Here is a 17,572-nt window from a genome sequence, read left to right on the forward strand (position 1 = left end):
CTTTCAAGGTTGGAATCGACGGCCAGATGGAAACATCCAGCCGCCCATGCGGGGGTGGAAAAAGAACATTATTGCAGCAGACAACTTTCTGTCTGTAGATGCGTTCCTCCCGTCGCCAAACCCTCAGTCCTGCTGCCTGTAGACGTAGGCGCCTTGCAATGACATACATAGCGGCCATGTTGTCCACGCTGTTGCATTTTGGGATTGCTTATATGCACTGTTGATGGTTACCACCTGCTTTCAATCCGTGTTAATTACCGACTCTTATTTACCGATTTTCTTTGATTTCTTAATTACCGAGTGCTCCTACATGTCATTTTAATTTTTACCACTTCATATTTACCACTTCATATTTACCGATTCGTTAAGTATGTATTCGGTAAATCTGATTCGGTATTTTAGAATTCGGTAAATATGATTCGGTATTTACCGCCTCATATTTACCGAATAGTCGTTTTTGGACTCCTACATCTCACTTGTCTGAATACCGGTCGGTAACGGCATATTTACCGAAAATCGGCCGTTACCGACCGGTATTTGGCTACCTACATGAGGCCCCATATAAGGTAAGTGTAAGTTCGAAAAGAAAAAAATCCAAAAACAGAAAAATTATGTCGTCAGGGGAAAAAAAACATGAAAAAATGGGGAAAAATGACATCGATGGATGCACCATGAGTTGACCAAAACAAAGAGTCAATCCATCAAGGTATAGGCACAATAAGTTGCAACAGCCTCCAAGAGGAAATCATTGGAGCATTCCGCAAAATTATCCGCCATCCAATCCAGCAAGGGAAAGGAACACACGTGTTCACTCACAATTGGAGCTTCCAGCACCACACGGGGACAACAGGAAGGTTCCTCGATATAACTTTGTTCCAGCAAGTCATTCGCAGCCTCTTCAATGGCCCAATTTCCAAGGACTCCATGTGCCGCACCCAAGGCCATAAACCCGACACCAGAACATTCAAACTCATGAGCCGTTAAGGGGCCCATTAGTTGACCAAAATCCGGTACAGGTGACACTGAGTTTGACAGGCATAAATCCAGAGGCCACTGGAATGGACAATCCAGGCAGTGAAAGACTGGTTGCACACAAGTAAAGAAGGGAAACCGGAAGGACAATCCATACGCGACACTCAAAGTCGCCAGGGGCAACGTGCCATAGTATTCAAGCATCCGGTTACGCAGATGTAACAGCTGGGGCATGTTGTCTCGGTACGCAAGTTGCGCAGCCATTGCGTAGCACGCAAACCAATAGAAGTATTCCAGCTATAAGGGCGAGAAGCAAAGGAAGACCTCCGAAGACGCTGGAAAAAATAGGATAAAAAAATGCGGGAATCACACCAAAAATAGTTTGAAAGGAGGTCACGAGGCCGGACCCCACAAGTTTAAAAAAATGAACTATGCCGGTCGTAGACGAGGCATTAAAGATAGTCTGTATCAATGTTCCAAAATGGAAGGGGAGGTCAGTCTTAAAAAGCGCCTGCACCTCCGTGCGGGTGTTTGCCACGTGAAGAAGAAAGGTTTCACAGGATGAAGTCAAAGCGACCTCCCTTTGAGACAAAAGAGCCCTTATTCTGCTCATCTGGTTGAACTCTGCGCTCAAGGTTGGAATCGAAGGCCAGATAGAAACATCAAGCCGGCCATGCGGGGGCGGGAAAAGGACATTTTTACAGCAAACAACACGATGTGAAACAGTGACTATGTATGGTATGCCCTTTAGCATCCCGCAGCAATGAGAAAACGGTTTAAAACCACACTTGACATCTCCAATGGCTTTTATAGCCATAATCTGTCCCCTCACAGCTATGAGTGGACAGCGTTTACCTCGGGTGGCAAACAAAAGAAGTTCAAGAGGCTCCCGATGGGCTATAAAAATAGCCCCGGGGTCTTTGCTGCTCGTGTGGTCTCTCTCTTGGAGATGATTGACCCGGAAGCATATTCGTATGTAGATGGGAGAAAATTTGTCCCAGCCCACCTGAGTACAGTACAACGCAGGCGCGAGCACCTGCGCCCACTCCCCGGCTAACCTGTTAGAATGTTCCAGTGGCACTGTGTGCCCAAAGGACGGGAGGATCACTACCTCCCCTCTAGGAGCCTCCAAAACGAAAGCCGGGGGCCAATCTGCCTCCGCCAAAAGGATATCATAGGTGGAGGTTAGATTATCCCAAAACACCACTTTAATTTTACGTTGTATGTCACCCTCAATTAAAAGGACAATTTCAAACATCCGTTCAGGGGGAGCTACACGAGTATCTGCAGTTTCAACACTTACAAATGTATCAGTTGCTGTCGCCCCCAGAAATGGACGCAGCGCTTGTCGCACTACTGTAACTTCTGCCGCGCTGTCTAGCAGCGTTAGCGCCCATGTCTGGTTCAGAAGCTGTGTCCGTACCATCTGAGGCATATCTCGCAGTCAGAGCAGCAACTTTTTTCTTCTGAAACGGGGGTCTTTGACGTGCAGATTTGTCCTGCTTGCCTTTACCGTTAGTCTGACGGGGCTGCTCACGACCTTGAGCACCTCTCCCCTTCCCACTATCTTCGCCACCGGATTGAAAAGCCGATGTTTCCTGTGAAGAACGAGGAGAGCGTTATTCAGGAACCTGAAATCTATCAGGTGACTTAATATTAGAACGATCGCGCAAATCATAAGTGCGTTCACTTTGTATCCGCACCGGCGACACAGAACGAGACCTCTGTTTCTCTTGCTGCTTCCCTTGTTTTTTGGCTCGACAACTTTGTTTTGGAAAGTTGGGCTTCTCGTCTTTGGTAGACGAACTCACTTTAGGCTGCTGCACCACAGTAGGAATGATGACGGCGGGTTTCACACCCAAGGCGCTACGACCCACCATTCTGTAGGCTTTCACTATAATTTTAGCGAATTCCTTTGGCCTGTCGCCCGGATCCACAAGTGCCAACATATTGCACACTTGGAATTGCATGGCATCTCCTTTGAGGTTGCCCATAACCATGGAACAAACCACATCGAAGCTGTCGACAAGCCTCATTCCCAACTCAGTTGCTGCCTCTGCACCATGATTGTCTTGGACCTTCTTGATGACCGAGGGCAGTACAGACATAGACGGAGTGCCATAGCACTTCGCATAGGTCGCAGCAAAGACCTTGCCCCAATTGTCACAGTCGACAATATCCGGGACCAGATCCTTCGGCAAAGTAATAGTGAGTATCCTGTGTTTTTCCACAAGAGAAGTATGTGGAAACACGGCTTCTAATTGATCAAATTTTTCAGCAAGCCAGTAAGGAAATTCATCCCTATTTTGGGGGCGCTTGCCGACAACCGCATTAACCATAACAGGACTGATGACCACCGCGTGATGGTCAGTCGTGTGGCCCGCAACTGCAGGTGCCCCCACCTGTACATTGCGAGACACGTACTGCACTAACACCCTATGGACCGTAATCAGGGCAGTGTGTAGCACTCGTAACTCCGCCACCGCCACAGTCATTTAGCGGGGATGGGGTGTGTAACCGGCCAGCACCGGCCATGTGGCCCCTGCAATAGACAACGGGCCATTCTCGCCGGTACTACCGCATGGGGAAGGGCGCCATTAAACCAAATAGTATGCTGCCAGGCAGTGAGAGGAATTTCAAGTGTCCGATATGGGGCATAGGCTGCAGGCATCGCTGTGTGAGTATATTCGTGGAACAAATTGTCATTTGCATCCACCTTCTCAAACGTCACCCAAGAGTAAAACAACTCATATGGGAACGCCGCATCAGCTCCTACCACAAAAATTACAGCCAACCCATCAACAGGAACCCCATAGACCCGTAAATGTGCGGTCAGGGGAACCCGACTATGCGCGGCAACGTTGACCGCCATCGGGACACACAGAAGAACAACAACAAGCTCTACAGTAGCACTGGGGTTCAGAAAACGAAAACCTTTTTAATTATCAAGCTTGAAAGAACCTTTAGTCGAAACCTAGGTAGGTTAAGCCATCACTCCCGTTGTCCGGAAACCAGAGTGAGGGCGCTGTGGACTAATAAAAGCAGTACTAAGGTGGTACAGATCAAAAGACCAAACGTTAGGTGCGCCATGTTGCAGGGATTCTGCTTATGCACAGAACTATGCGCAGGAAACCAGGACCTCAGAGAATTGTGGTGTACCAGAAACTCCCCTCAGAACCAAGAACCCCTATCCGACTAGCTTAGTGTCCCATTCGTTATCCGAGATTTAGCTCGGCGGTCCCAATGTATAGACAACCCAGAACAAGCGACTTAGATACTCTCAGGAGTGGTGGTAATCCGAAATACCCGTTGGTAGCTATATATCAGTCCACAACAGAATAACAAAGACACGGTAAAGTTTAAAGAGTTTATTTTATTATAAACCTCGCGTCCTAAGATGCAGTACTTTGGCTAACACAAGCAGACAAATTGTTAAGATAAGCACCATCAGCATTGTTACAATACCATAGAAAATGAAAGGAGCAATCATAATAATAATGACAGTGGAAAGCGACCACCCTCCTTTCTCTAGCAACTAATACGTTATTATTAGACTAATAGAAGGTCTCTTAGGCTTGCATGGGGGACCCCATTCCTTATAGATCAGCTTAGTGGAATCACATCACAGGATCAGCTAGGCTCTCTCCTGCACCAGCTCTTCGTTTCGAATGTAACAGAAAACATGCTGCTCTGCAATATTAAAGGACTCGTCTTTCAGGTATTGGCAGCTGTATGTATGTTATGGCTAAGAAGTGGTACGATCAACCTGAACACAACAACCTGCACCGTCTAGTGACCCAGACTCGTTCTTTACAAGGTCACTGCTCACTGTTAAGGATGTTAAACAACAGACGGTTCTCATGTGAAGCAAAGTCGAGTCAGCAGTTCTCAAATGAATAACATGTAACAACAGTGTCGCGTGCAAAAGCAGCAGAAGCGGCAAGCTGGCTTTCTAACAGCCGACGAGGTGATGCTAACTTAGCGTTGTACATAGGGAGTGGTTAACCCATACTACACTCCCAGAGTAACACTCATACTGGAGGCAAACAAGGCCAGTCATAGAGACTGGTATGTTTATGTTTAACTTTATTTCGTTGCCAGAAACTCAACAAAACAGACACAGCACAGGCCCCATGGAATCCCGTATTGAACAATGAGGAGCCTCTCTGAATCCAACCCACCCCACCTTGCATTGATGCGATTCAAAACGAGAGTTTGTCAATGTCTCAAGTGTCCAAAGCTGCAAGACGCGGCAAAGGCTCCCGCTAAATAAGCAATTTACCAACTCAGAAAGACAACAAAAAAAACAAACAAAAAAAAGAACCCCCTCCCCCGGAACCGGTGTGCCATGGTCTCATCGTATTTGGATAGCATATGTAAGGACTGGGATGTATCTACCCTTTGGATGTTTCTTCTGGAGAGACTGGTATGTTTAAAAGGCCAGCCTTTGCATTCACTGGTATCTGGCAACAGCCTACCTCTCAACACATCCTCAGCTGCAATAAACTGCGCCCTGACACCAACCTACCTCTCAACACGTCTCCAGCTGCACTAGACTGCACCCAGAGGTGGCTTACCTTCCAGTGGAGATGAGGCCGAGCTGTGAGCTGGGGCCAGAAGGGGCTCCAAACTTTCCTTGATCCAGCAGCAGCCGAAACTGGCACCCAGGAGTATGGTGGGGAGCCCTAGCGCTAAAGAGAGAAACTGAGTGGAAATAAACACTGAAAACATCTAATATGGTCCAGATGACCTGTAAAGTGTTTGGCAGGTGTAACCGCAAATCCTAATAACAAAAATGTTTAAGTTATAAACACAAGGGCAGAAAACATGTCTATTTGAAGTATGCTCAGAAACTTAACTTGTCTGACTTGTGACTATTATATAACGCATAAAACAAATCAATGACCGTGCGTATACTTTTAAAAATAAAAGTTTAAGAGAATTACTTTGAAATGTACACTTTGTGATGTATTAAAGATCGCTTGCTGCAGCAGTAATGCCGGCAATATTAATTGTCATTGGGTCTAATGTCTCCCATATCACGTGAGGCTTTAGAGAGGGTTCTAAGACCAGAAAGTGATCTGCGGCATGAAATGATTCTAAAACAAAGGAAACAGAGAATGGACTCTCAAAAAAATAAATAAAAAATGAATACCCGGTCTCCTGCCACACACACCGCTGCATACTCCTTCCTGCTCCAAGCCCTAAGATGCGTCCCCCAGTTATAACCTGAGAGTGAAGAGTCTGCATTGTTGCCTGAGAGCCGCTTGTCACTGAAAGTTAATTTCCCCTCTCTGCACGGGCATGCTGAGTGCTGCGCTGATGGAATAAGAAGGCTGGCGTATGCTACTCGGGGGCAGCACGACGACTTTTTAATCCAGGAACAAAAATGGGAAAACAGGTTAGGGATCCCGAATATAGACTTGCAGGAGCCTCTGGAAATGGCTAATTCTATACTGATGACTGGAAGCCTCAAGAGTCAGTGCTATATGGCGATTTTTGATCTATATTACACTCCTGCCAAGATCGCTAGATGGAAGACCGGAAGGGGGATAAATGCTCTCGGTGTGGATTGGTGGCAGCGGATGCTGCACATATGTTTTTTTTATGTCCGTCCTTAGCCCCCTTCCTGTACGATCTACAGCCTTTTTTGAATTTTTCTTTAGAAATACCGGTAGTTGTCAATGTGGGTCTTGCTCTGTTTGGCACTGAATTTGGTATAACACCTAGTAAACGCGCAGCATCACAGAAGGGATTATTATTTCTATGTATGGCTGTGATACGTCTCTGTATAACTTCGGTGTGGCTGAGCCCGGATCCACCTTTTTTCTCTGTATGGAGGGCTAGGATTCTCGCTCTGTATAATATGGAAATGGCCCTTTATAAATTGAAAGGCCATAGGAGAAAGATACTCGGTGTGCAATTATGGGCCCCAAATAACAGGTTGGCTGTGATCAAAGGCTATAGCTAAATAACTGCACTTTAATGACCTGTTCAGGTTTTTTTTGCTGGCTCGTCCTTTCTGTGTTTGGTTTTTGTATTGCAGAATGATTTGCTTGTAACATTGTAATATTGAAATCTGTCATTTGCTGAATAAATAAAAAAAAGAAAAAAAAAGAAGGCTGGCGTATGCACAGCATTGCTGTTGAGGCAGGAGAATTAGTTTGAAACCACCATTTCACCATCACGCTCGGGTTCCTGGCGATCCGGGCGAGGGGGCAGAACAAAGGGAAAGCAAGTGCTTCAAGTAGATGACGTCACAACAGTGAATAGCAGGATTCCGATCTGGTTATTCAAACTAAAGGCTTACAACTGAAGCCATATACAATTCAGACTGCCGACTGGATTTCAAGTCCTAAATTGAAATAATGGCAATGCGGACACCCCTTGTTCCCCCCTCCCCCCTCTCCTTCCCTACAAACACCACCACCACCTGGCAGGTTTCGAACCTGTGGAGTGGAAGTGTGGCGCTGCTTCGATGGTGATCATAGATGGTTATCATCCGGATGGGCCCTCAGGACATCCAGCCCTGGGCAGGGGGGAGAGAGGGGGGGGGGTTTACGCAGACACCGAATCCGCGGTTCACCTTTCTCTGCCCCTGGAAGAGGGTCTCTCCTGAATCGACTCAGCTGGCCCTTTTCAGAACCCCCCGGGTACTCCACCTCACTTTGCACCCAGGAGTGCCCCTTTTCCAGCGGTGCACGCTCGTGCCGGTGTGGTGGCTGGCGGTGGCTTCAGTAACGCGCATCGCGGTGCTCTGGGGTTAGACCTGTAGCCGGCGACGGCTTGTTGCTTTCCCCAGGGACCCGGCGCCGCTCCTTGACAAGTCTGCACCTGCCAGCGGTGCCCCCGCCAGCAGCACACCTCACTCAGCCTAAAGTGGCCCAAGGCAATATCGTGTTTACGCGACCCATGCGTGTACTGCTCTCCATGCTGCGAGGCAGTCTCACATATACAACAATGTTTACAAAAAGCGACCCCGCCACTCGATATTGGAGCCGAGACTCCCACGTATCTGTAATAAGGTCATACAAACAGCACGTCAGTAAAAAAATAAACGAAACAGAAAGCGCAGTGACTGAAGCAGGCATCGCGTTTATCTTTAAAGTAAAAAATTAAATAGAAAGTGCAGGCACCCAGAGTCTGCCGGAATTCCTTGTCCTCCCTGTGACCCCATGCGCCTCGGAACTCCGTGCCTGCTTCACAGCTATTGTGAAGACTTTGAAGACTTTTCTTATCTGCTTGTAAAATAAACAAGCAGCTAGGAAAAGTCTTCACGACAGCCGTGAAGCAGGCTATCTAGTCCGGATGGGCCGGACCAAAAAGCCAGAGGGAGGCAACGAAAAACCTTCCTTTCCAATGGGAAGCCAGTGTTTACCATAAACGCTGATGCTACCCAATGGAAATGAGGGGCGGGGCTTCAAGCCCTTTTCTGAAAATCCTCTCCTACAAAAACTCTCGCGGAGCAGCGCTTAGCGCTGCAACGCACGCGAGACCTAAAAACACGAGAGCTCTCGTTACTAAGGGCCGTGCACAACCCAGTCAGCGCATAGTCATGCAGCCTACAACTCCTTGCACAGCTTCAAAGCAGGTGTTTATCTAGCGCCTCATCAGAACTGAGCCTGAAACTGCTATTTATAGTGAAGGCGAGAGGATTGATCCGGGCTAAGGGCATGTATGGGGCACAACAGGTGCAGCAGCGCCGGAGAAAGACATGGAAGGTCAGTCTGAAAATGTGCACTCCTTACCACACACATATGAGGAGACGTATTCACACAGGAGAACCTGGGAAGGCAAGAGTGGAAAAGGACCACATTCCGACATATTCACAACCATCCCTCTGAGCAACAAAGCAGATGAACTGCTGTCTGTGCACACACGTGACCCCCAGTCACAGCAGATGCCAGAGATCCGCTCGAAAGTAAGTCAACAACTGAAGCTGTCATCGCTATTACGGGATGTCATTAAAAAGCAACACTGCAATCCTACATGACCGCCAGGCACGGTGTGTGACCAGAGACATTTGCAGCCTAGCAAAGCATGCAATAAACACGCTGCAAGACCTAGCAAACTGAGCACGGCGTGATCCGTCCAATCAATATTAACCATTGTCAATTCAATTAAAATTATATTTAAAAACTTTCAGTTACAGTGTAAAGGTGTCTGTAAATATGGTAAAGCAAATACTGAACAGTGGTGAAATGTATCCTGTTAAGAAGTGGACTGCAGTAGCTTCTAAAAAGGTTTATTTCATCCAATACATGCACCACCAACAGTGCCAATCACCTAGGTCAGCACACAGTCTTCAATGCCATCCAAACTGATTAGCTAGCATGGGGACCATGGACATTCCTAGCAGGTGCCACTTACGATTCTTAAAGACGCACAATGCAATTACATCAAAGATATGCAACTACAACACATCACCATTAGCCAGCATTAATAAAATCAAGGTAAAATACAAAATAAAAATAAGTGACTAGCAAAAGAAAGAACATAACAGAAATAACAATTAAAGGGGAATCATCTTAGAATATAATCTTTAAACTAACCAGGGGTTCTCCTAGATCTCGTAGAATGTGGTTTGGTCAGCACACCTCCTGAAAGTCCTTGCTTGTAAGAACCTACTGATAAAGTTCTCATCAACCTTACATCATCGTTTCCACCATAACATTTAGTACCTCCCTCCACAAACTTCACCAATCTGGACATTCTTCAAGTACCAGCTTTGTTCACAATCACTACATTCCGCTTGATGGCAGTGATCACAAATAGATCCATGAACTAAGTCACACCTTTTCTCTCCTACTTTGTTTTTTGTTTATCAAAAATCAAATCTCCAACATTACATTTTTTCCTTTTTATTGAGTTCTTGTCATGTCAGCGCTTGTACTTTTGTTGATGTGATGTGATTCGAGCAGGAACTTGCCCTCCTTCTCATCCATACAGACTGATTGTTTGGCAGGCAACCACTCAGGATATCATTTGGATACTAACACTATCGCTCTTAGATTCAAAAGGTGATTTTTGTGTCATGTCATTTGGGGTTGTACGGTGGTCCCACCACATGTCTCTGAGCACTCCTGAAAGAGGAACTCTCAATTTGATGGCCCTCCGCACCCAGCCATCACCATTCTGTTTCTGCATTCATCTAGGCCATTGGCCGGTGGTGCATACAAGGCCGTTCTCTAATGTGTTATTCCAAATTCAGTCAAGAATTCCTGCATTTCTAGTGATGTAAACTGTACCCCGTAATCTGTAATTAGCTATTTGGGCACACCTTCACACGTAAATTCGTCATTAAGGAACTCCACCACCAATCTTGTATTCACTGTGCTCACACATCTGTTTGACACCCACTTAGAGGTGTAATCCTCCAATAAGATTGCAAACCTCTCCGTATGCGAAGCAGTTCAAAAGGGCCCATGATATTTAGAACCAGTTTGGTCCATGGATTTTTCGGTACCACAACTGGTGACAGTGGAGCTGAGTTGGTGATGTGAGTTTTATCATTAGTAGCACACAAGTGACACTCTTTGACTACATTCTCCACTTGTCAAAACATCCCTGGCCATCAATATCTCTCTCTCACCTTAGCTTTGGTAAGACTCCTCCCAAAATGGCCCTCATGGCTTAGGTTAATCACTTTGTCCCTTATGGCCACTGGAGGTACCAATCTGCCTTCTCACATTAGCGCGTCTTGACACAAGGCAAGTTAATTTCTGACATCCCAGATCGGTTTCAACTCCTGATCCAAACTATTGTAATCTGGCCAACCTTTTACCACATACGTTTTCAAAACAGAAAATAACGAATCTTCCATCATGATCACTGCCCATTCATCTTTCAAAATAGCAGACTCCATGATCCAACTTGCACAACATCCATCACTGCTGACTCCCTCGCCGTTGCTTGTAATGGGTAACCTGAATAGGCAACCAGCAGCCTTATTCGCCGTTCCAGGTACAATATTTACCCAGAACGGTGAATAAGGCTGCTGATTGCTTATCCAGGTAACCCATAACAAGTAAGGGCGGGGGAGTCTGCGGCTCATTCTACCTCAGGAAAACTCTCTTTTCCACCATTACGCCTGCCACTCCGTTCTCTGTTGCGCCATACAAAAAGGTGAAGAAGCTGGTTGTAAAAATGGCAATTTTCCAAACAACAATGCACTTGTGGGTTCAAAAAGGGAGTTGGTAGTAACATGCTTGTCCCCTATCAAGCATCATTCGTCGCCAATGTTAAGTGGACTCCAGTAGCTTCTAAAAAGGTTTATTTCTTCCAACACATGCACCACCAACAGTGCCAGCCAGCTAGGTCAGCACACAGTCTTCAAAGCTATCCAAACAGAATAGCTACTATGGAGACCATGAACATTTCTAGTATATGCCACTTACAATTCTTAAAAGAAACAGACTAAAGAGATTCACAATGCAGTAACATCAAAAGATATGCAATTACAATATATCCCCCGTTATGGTCTTAACCACCCTTGTCTGTTGCGCGGAAATTATCCATAATATTGACAGTTTTGTAATGGCATTTGAGGTGCCCCAACAGTTCACAAAATAAAAGAATTATTTCTTATTCTAGGTAACCCTCATAGAGGGAAGTATCATCTTATAGTTTAAGAAGAAATGCCAGGGATGAAGTGCTCTTGCATCCAACTAAAGCAGGAGTGTCCAACATTGGTTTTTGAGGGCTGGATCTATGATAAATGTCCAGGATTCCCAGAAGGTAACAATGAAACCCATTCCTGTATAGACAAATTGTATCTATATGCATCTCATGTTGATAACCTGAACATTTGACATGGTTCTGGACTAATGTTGGCCATTCCAGTACAAAAGTATAATAATTGTTTATTACTATCTTGACTCATTCAAATTTACGGCAAATAATTTGACATTCTTTGTGCCCTCCTTAAAACTTTTTTGACGAGCAGCATACAACAAAAAAGTATAAGTTATTGTTTTCTATGGTTTGTTTAGATACATCTATTTTCTGTGAAATAAAGTTTGGGGGCATCCACTTTACAACAGATGTATATTAGTAATTTCAATAAATTGCCACTTTAAGACCATTTCTAGCTTTCATGTTTTAAGCTTATTGAAGGCTAGATTTCTCATATAAAGAGGACATGCAGCACAAATATACTCCACAATGGAATCATTTAATTCTCATCTCCCATGAAAGATCAACAACTCTTTATTCACCGCTATCTTCTTCTTTCCTGTTTATTCGACACAATGCTGATATATTTTACAACTGCCAAACAAAATGTGTAATTTCAGAACCAGTATTTTGCTAGACTAAATAGATCCACATTCCTATCAATCGCCAAGCTCTCTGTCCACTCTGAAGAAATATGTTTCATTTTAGATTTTATCAATGGATTGACATAAAAGGCTCTCATCAATTCTTACACAGACAATATCATATATAAGAACCTAGGCCCAATTTTAAAATACTTGGGGAATTTTTTTAACTTTCCACAAACATTCCAGGACTGGATTAGTTAGAACAGTAAATAAATCACATGAGCTATTTTTGAAAAAGATACTGTTTCCACAAATATTCTAGGACAAGAGTTAAAATAGTAAATGTACCTTCCCAGCATTGACAAAATCCTCTGCTGCTTGAGGGCCCAAATGAAGGCCCTGGCAAGCCTCTCTAGCAGCTGATGCCAATATGGATGATTCTTCAGAACAATCCTTACCAAAAGTCTCTTTAGTCCCTAGTGCTTCATGAATAAATAAATAAGTGCAGGGACTCAAAATTATTGTTAGAAGCCCGTCTCGACACTGCTCAGTGCCTAGTTTTGGTTCCACCTTCTTTATTAGCCTTTTACTTCCTTTCTCATAACTAGGGGCCTAATTACGATGTCCACCCGACAACGCTGCGTTCGGTGGTCGGACACCACCACTACAATGCTACCGTACATTGTGCGGTCACATACTCTTATTTCTCTATGGGAGCTTGTACTGTGGCCATAAACCAGCCGTAGCAGAATTTCCCATGGAGAAATGGGAGATTCTGTTAATCCCTGCAGCGCATTGCAGGCCCACCGTGCAGGGATTAACAGGGGGCACCATAAGTGCCCCCTCTGCCCACAACTGGAGGCTGTGGAGAAATGGTAGCCCTGCTAGGTGCCCCCAAAGTCACTTTCCGACAGGCTTTCCATGTGAGTAAGCCCGACATGGGAAGCCTGTTGGAAACCGACACCGTATTCCCGACGGCGGAAACGCCGTCCTCAGGGATTATTTTGGGGCCTCCTTGAGCCTGTCAGAATCCAGCAGGAGTGACCGGCCGATACAAAATTCCAACTACCAACATTGTTATTAGGTGGTTGGAACTGAAACTGGAGATGTCAGTCGCAAAGCCTCCGACTGGCATCAAAATCGGCCCAGGTGTCCCGCAGGTTGTCTTGGATCCCTGTTTTCTCTCTATTACTATTTTCCTATTTTTCATTTATTCTTTCTCTTACTTTTCATTCTCTGGCTCTGCACCGGTTCACTGACATTATCAAAACACTAATATCATGCTACAAAAATAACAAGCAAGAATATCGACCCAAAAAATATCGATTTCCTATACTTATAAAGTAAATTACAAAAATATCGAAGAAAAAAGTATAGTCGGAACTAATATTGTTGTAAAAAATGTTGTATGTATATATATATATATATATATATATATAAATATATATATATATATATATATATCACCAGATTCCGTAGAACAGCTTCAGAGCAGATACGGACACGGACCAGGTACTTCGTGCAGAAATTTTATTCAGTGCAGTATGTCGCCATAACGTTTCGGCTCGTCCGAGCCTTGATCACATGACAATGTGACTAGGTTAGACCACAGTTTTTAAAGTGACAGTGCTAATTGGTAAGGGTTCAAAGTTCAAGCATTTTGGCGGTTTACGGGGAATGGACATAAAAGAAATACATAATCAAGGTGACATAATGTAAACAGTGCACTCATAAATAATACACAATATGGATTAAAAACGGAAATAAATAGCATACAATGATTATAAAGACAATTGTTTAAAATTAAATAGTTGTTCATAAATAATTAAAAAACAATTGTATAAATCGGCAAATTGTGCAAATTACGTTACCCGTAACAATAAAACAGACTGTTCGTTTAATGTCACGTATAAATCAATTGATAGCTAGGATAGGTATTAATTGGTTAAATCCAAATATAAATTATGTCTATTCCGTTGGGACAGTACGCATGTGGATTAAATTAACAGTTATTATAGTGTCATAATACACATCAGTCACATGCTAGTCGTCCTAAAGCGTGTAAAACGATTGTAAGTTGCACTGAGTAATGTCGGCCATAGATAATTATATGGTATGCCCTCTCCCAACCACTGTATGTTAGGTATTATAATACCGTAATTTTGCTGCCTTTCCACTTGATTTTTGACTTGGTTTGTAGCTAAACAGAACCCTTAATTTGCGTGCAAAAAGTGCGTGAGGATTTCTTGAGAACTAAGTCTCATAAGTGGAAAGGGGTACTGACTTATCCAGCAATACTGAGACAGTTAAAAATCCATCTTAGGTTTATATAGGAAGGTATTGGAAATCTAAATTCAAGGATGTTCAGTATATATATATATATATATATACAACAGCACAACGAAATCAGTAGTCTCTTAGTAGGAATCGAAGCTTATAGTCATGCGAGATGTTGAAGTGGAAGTGTTGTAAACATGTGAAAATACATATAAAAAATATGCGAAGATTATTCAAATATCAGATTCAAAGCAATTAATGTTGTAGGTGGCAAGCATGTAGCGAATGTCAGAGGAATGGACAGATGCACAAATATAAAGTTAGTAAAACTACATGTAAAAAATATATGGGAAGATTTCTATTCTCTATAGATATACTTAATTAAAATTTATTGAATACAAATTAAAACAATAAATATTTAAGAAAGTTAAAAGATCCCCAAGGGTATCTACTATCAAAATTGAAAAAACCACCTTTGAGTTAAAGTAAACATGTATGTAAATCCTCTGTGATGTTAAGGCCTCCTGGGTGCTTAGTGTCAAGTTGTAAAATGTATTTGGTTTCCAATTTACGTAACTTAGACTCACGGTCACCCCCTCTTCTACTGGCATTGACCGCATCAATGACATAATACTTGAGACTCTGATTGTCGCTATTGTGGTATTCTTTAAAATGTCTGGCGACGGTGTATGTTTTGTCCTGATTGGCTATTGCCCGGAGGTGTTGCAAAATGCGTTTGTGTACTGCATGTTTCGTACTGCCCACATATTGCAACCCACATGGACATAGTAAAACGTATATCGTAAATTCAGTCTTGCATGTAAGTACCTTGTTAATTTGATGCTTTTTGTCACTGAAAGCATCTCTGTACTCCTTAGTGTTAATACCATGGGTACAGGATTTGCACGTTTTACATTTAAAAAAACCATGATTGGTTTGTAACCATGTGGTTTTTTCAATGGTCTCCGGGTTGGTATCAACTAGTCTGTCTCTCATCGATGGGGCCTTACTGAAGGTAAGCGATGCTTTACGTGGTAGACTAGGGCCAATTACCGGATCACTCAGGACAATAGGCCAGTTGCCATTGATGATTTTATAAAGTTCGCTGTGCTGTTTGCTGTATCCAGTAATTATTCTGAATGAGTTGTCAGGGGGTTCAGTTGGTGCTAAAATAGCTGATTCAGTAGTTTCGTTGGAGAGATCAGTCTGTTTGTATGCATTGAGTAATTCCTGTCTGTTAACTTTCATGGATCTACTTATTGATGAATCAATGATACTTTCAGAGTAACCCCGTTCTATAAATCTGTTTTTGCTGGCCTGTTGGGCAACTCTTAACTCATATTCATTGCTGCATACCCTTGTAATCCGCAGCATTTCCCCATAGGGGATACTAGCTATGAGGTGCGCTGGGTGAGCACTACCTGCGTGAAGGATTGTGTTTCCTGCAGTACTTTTCCTGAATAATCTCGATTCAATCTTGTTATTAGCTATATAGATCTCTGTATCCAGAAAGGTGACAGATGATTGGCTCATGCTAGCTGTGAAATTTAAATTGAGTTCATTGCTGTTAATCTCAGTTACAAAGGCCTCTGCCTGTTCTTTGGTACCTCGCCACACAACAAATAAATCATCAATAAAGCGTAACCAAGTAATCACATTGTCCTCAAAGGTTCTCTTGTGTTTCACTTTGAGGACCAGTTCCTCCCAAGCACCCATGTGTAAACAGGCATAGCTTGGAGAGAGACTGGCCCCCATAGCTACACCTTGCAGTTGTCTGTAAAGCAGGTTATTGTACATAAATATATATATATATATATATATATATATATATATATATATTCACTGAAAAAACCATAGGTTTCAGGGGCGTTATAGTTAGCTGGACTTTTCACGCGTCAAAACCAATGAAATTCCCCCGTTATAGTTAGTTCAGCTAACTATAACTCGCGCGCCCGCAATGCACTGCTGATGACGTCACATATTACATCACTCATGACATGGTCAGTGACATCACTCATGACATCACTGATGACATCTCAAATGACATCACTGATGACATCACTGATGACATCATCCAGTGAATGTGTGTTTTTCTGAAAATTACATATGTTTTATATATGCATATCTCAAAGTCGATGGAAGAATAAATGGGTATATAAGTGTCTAAATGGATGATTTGTTTTTGAAAAATTGATTGTATAACTGACTGATTAAGTGTATCTTAGTGAATACATGGCTTAGTGAGTAATGTTTAAATATGTAAATATCTGTATCAGTCTCTCACTTTGTGTATAAGTGGCTGCATGGGTTGGTGAGTAGCTACATGAGTGTCTATAAAGGTCATCAGTTGGTTTTTTGAGAATCAGTATGAGTGTCTGTATGGTTCGGTGGGGGGTATTACGTAGTGCATAGGTGCATGAATGAGTGACTCACTGTTTGTAGGTGTTGAAGACAGCATGTGTGTAGGACTGTATGGGTGGATGAGTGTGTGCATGGGTGTGTTAGTGAGTGAATGACTGTCTCAATAGTGGCTTTATGAGTAACTACATATGTTTTAAACTAGTATATGTGACTATTGGTGTATATAAGTGAGTATATGTGAGAGTGAGAGATTGAAAGAGTTCCTGTATGAATAAGTATGTGTTTCTATAAGTGATTGTTTAAAAGACTAAGTATGCGTAAGTTTCTGTAGAAGTAAGTGTGGTGCTGTGTGTGTATAACTGTATATGCAAGTAAATGGATGTTTGATTCTTTATTAGCATGAGTGACTATGTGTGTGAGTAACTCTATGGATGAGTGGCGTTGTGTAACAGGATATATAGGTGTATGAGTACATATGATGAGTGAGTACATGTATGAGTGACTGTATAGGACTGTTGGTGAATGAGTGGATGTGTATGTGGATCTTAGAATTACTGAAGAGGTTGTTGTAACTGGTATTGGTATGTCCATTGTTTTGAAAATTTTTGTTTCTATTTTTGAATGTGTGTATCAAAGGTTATATTAGGGGGAGAGGAGGTCTGCCACTCTATCACAAGGATGATGTCATCAGTGATGTCATT

The sequence above is a fragment of the Triturus cristatus genome, chromosome 1_1 (genome assembly GCF_964204655.1).
Source record: "Triturus cristatus chromosome 1_1, aTriCri1.1, whole genome shotgun sequence".
NCBI classification, from domain to species: Eukaryota; Metazoa; Chordata; class Amphibia; order Caudata; family Salamandridae; genus Triturus; species Triturus cristatus.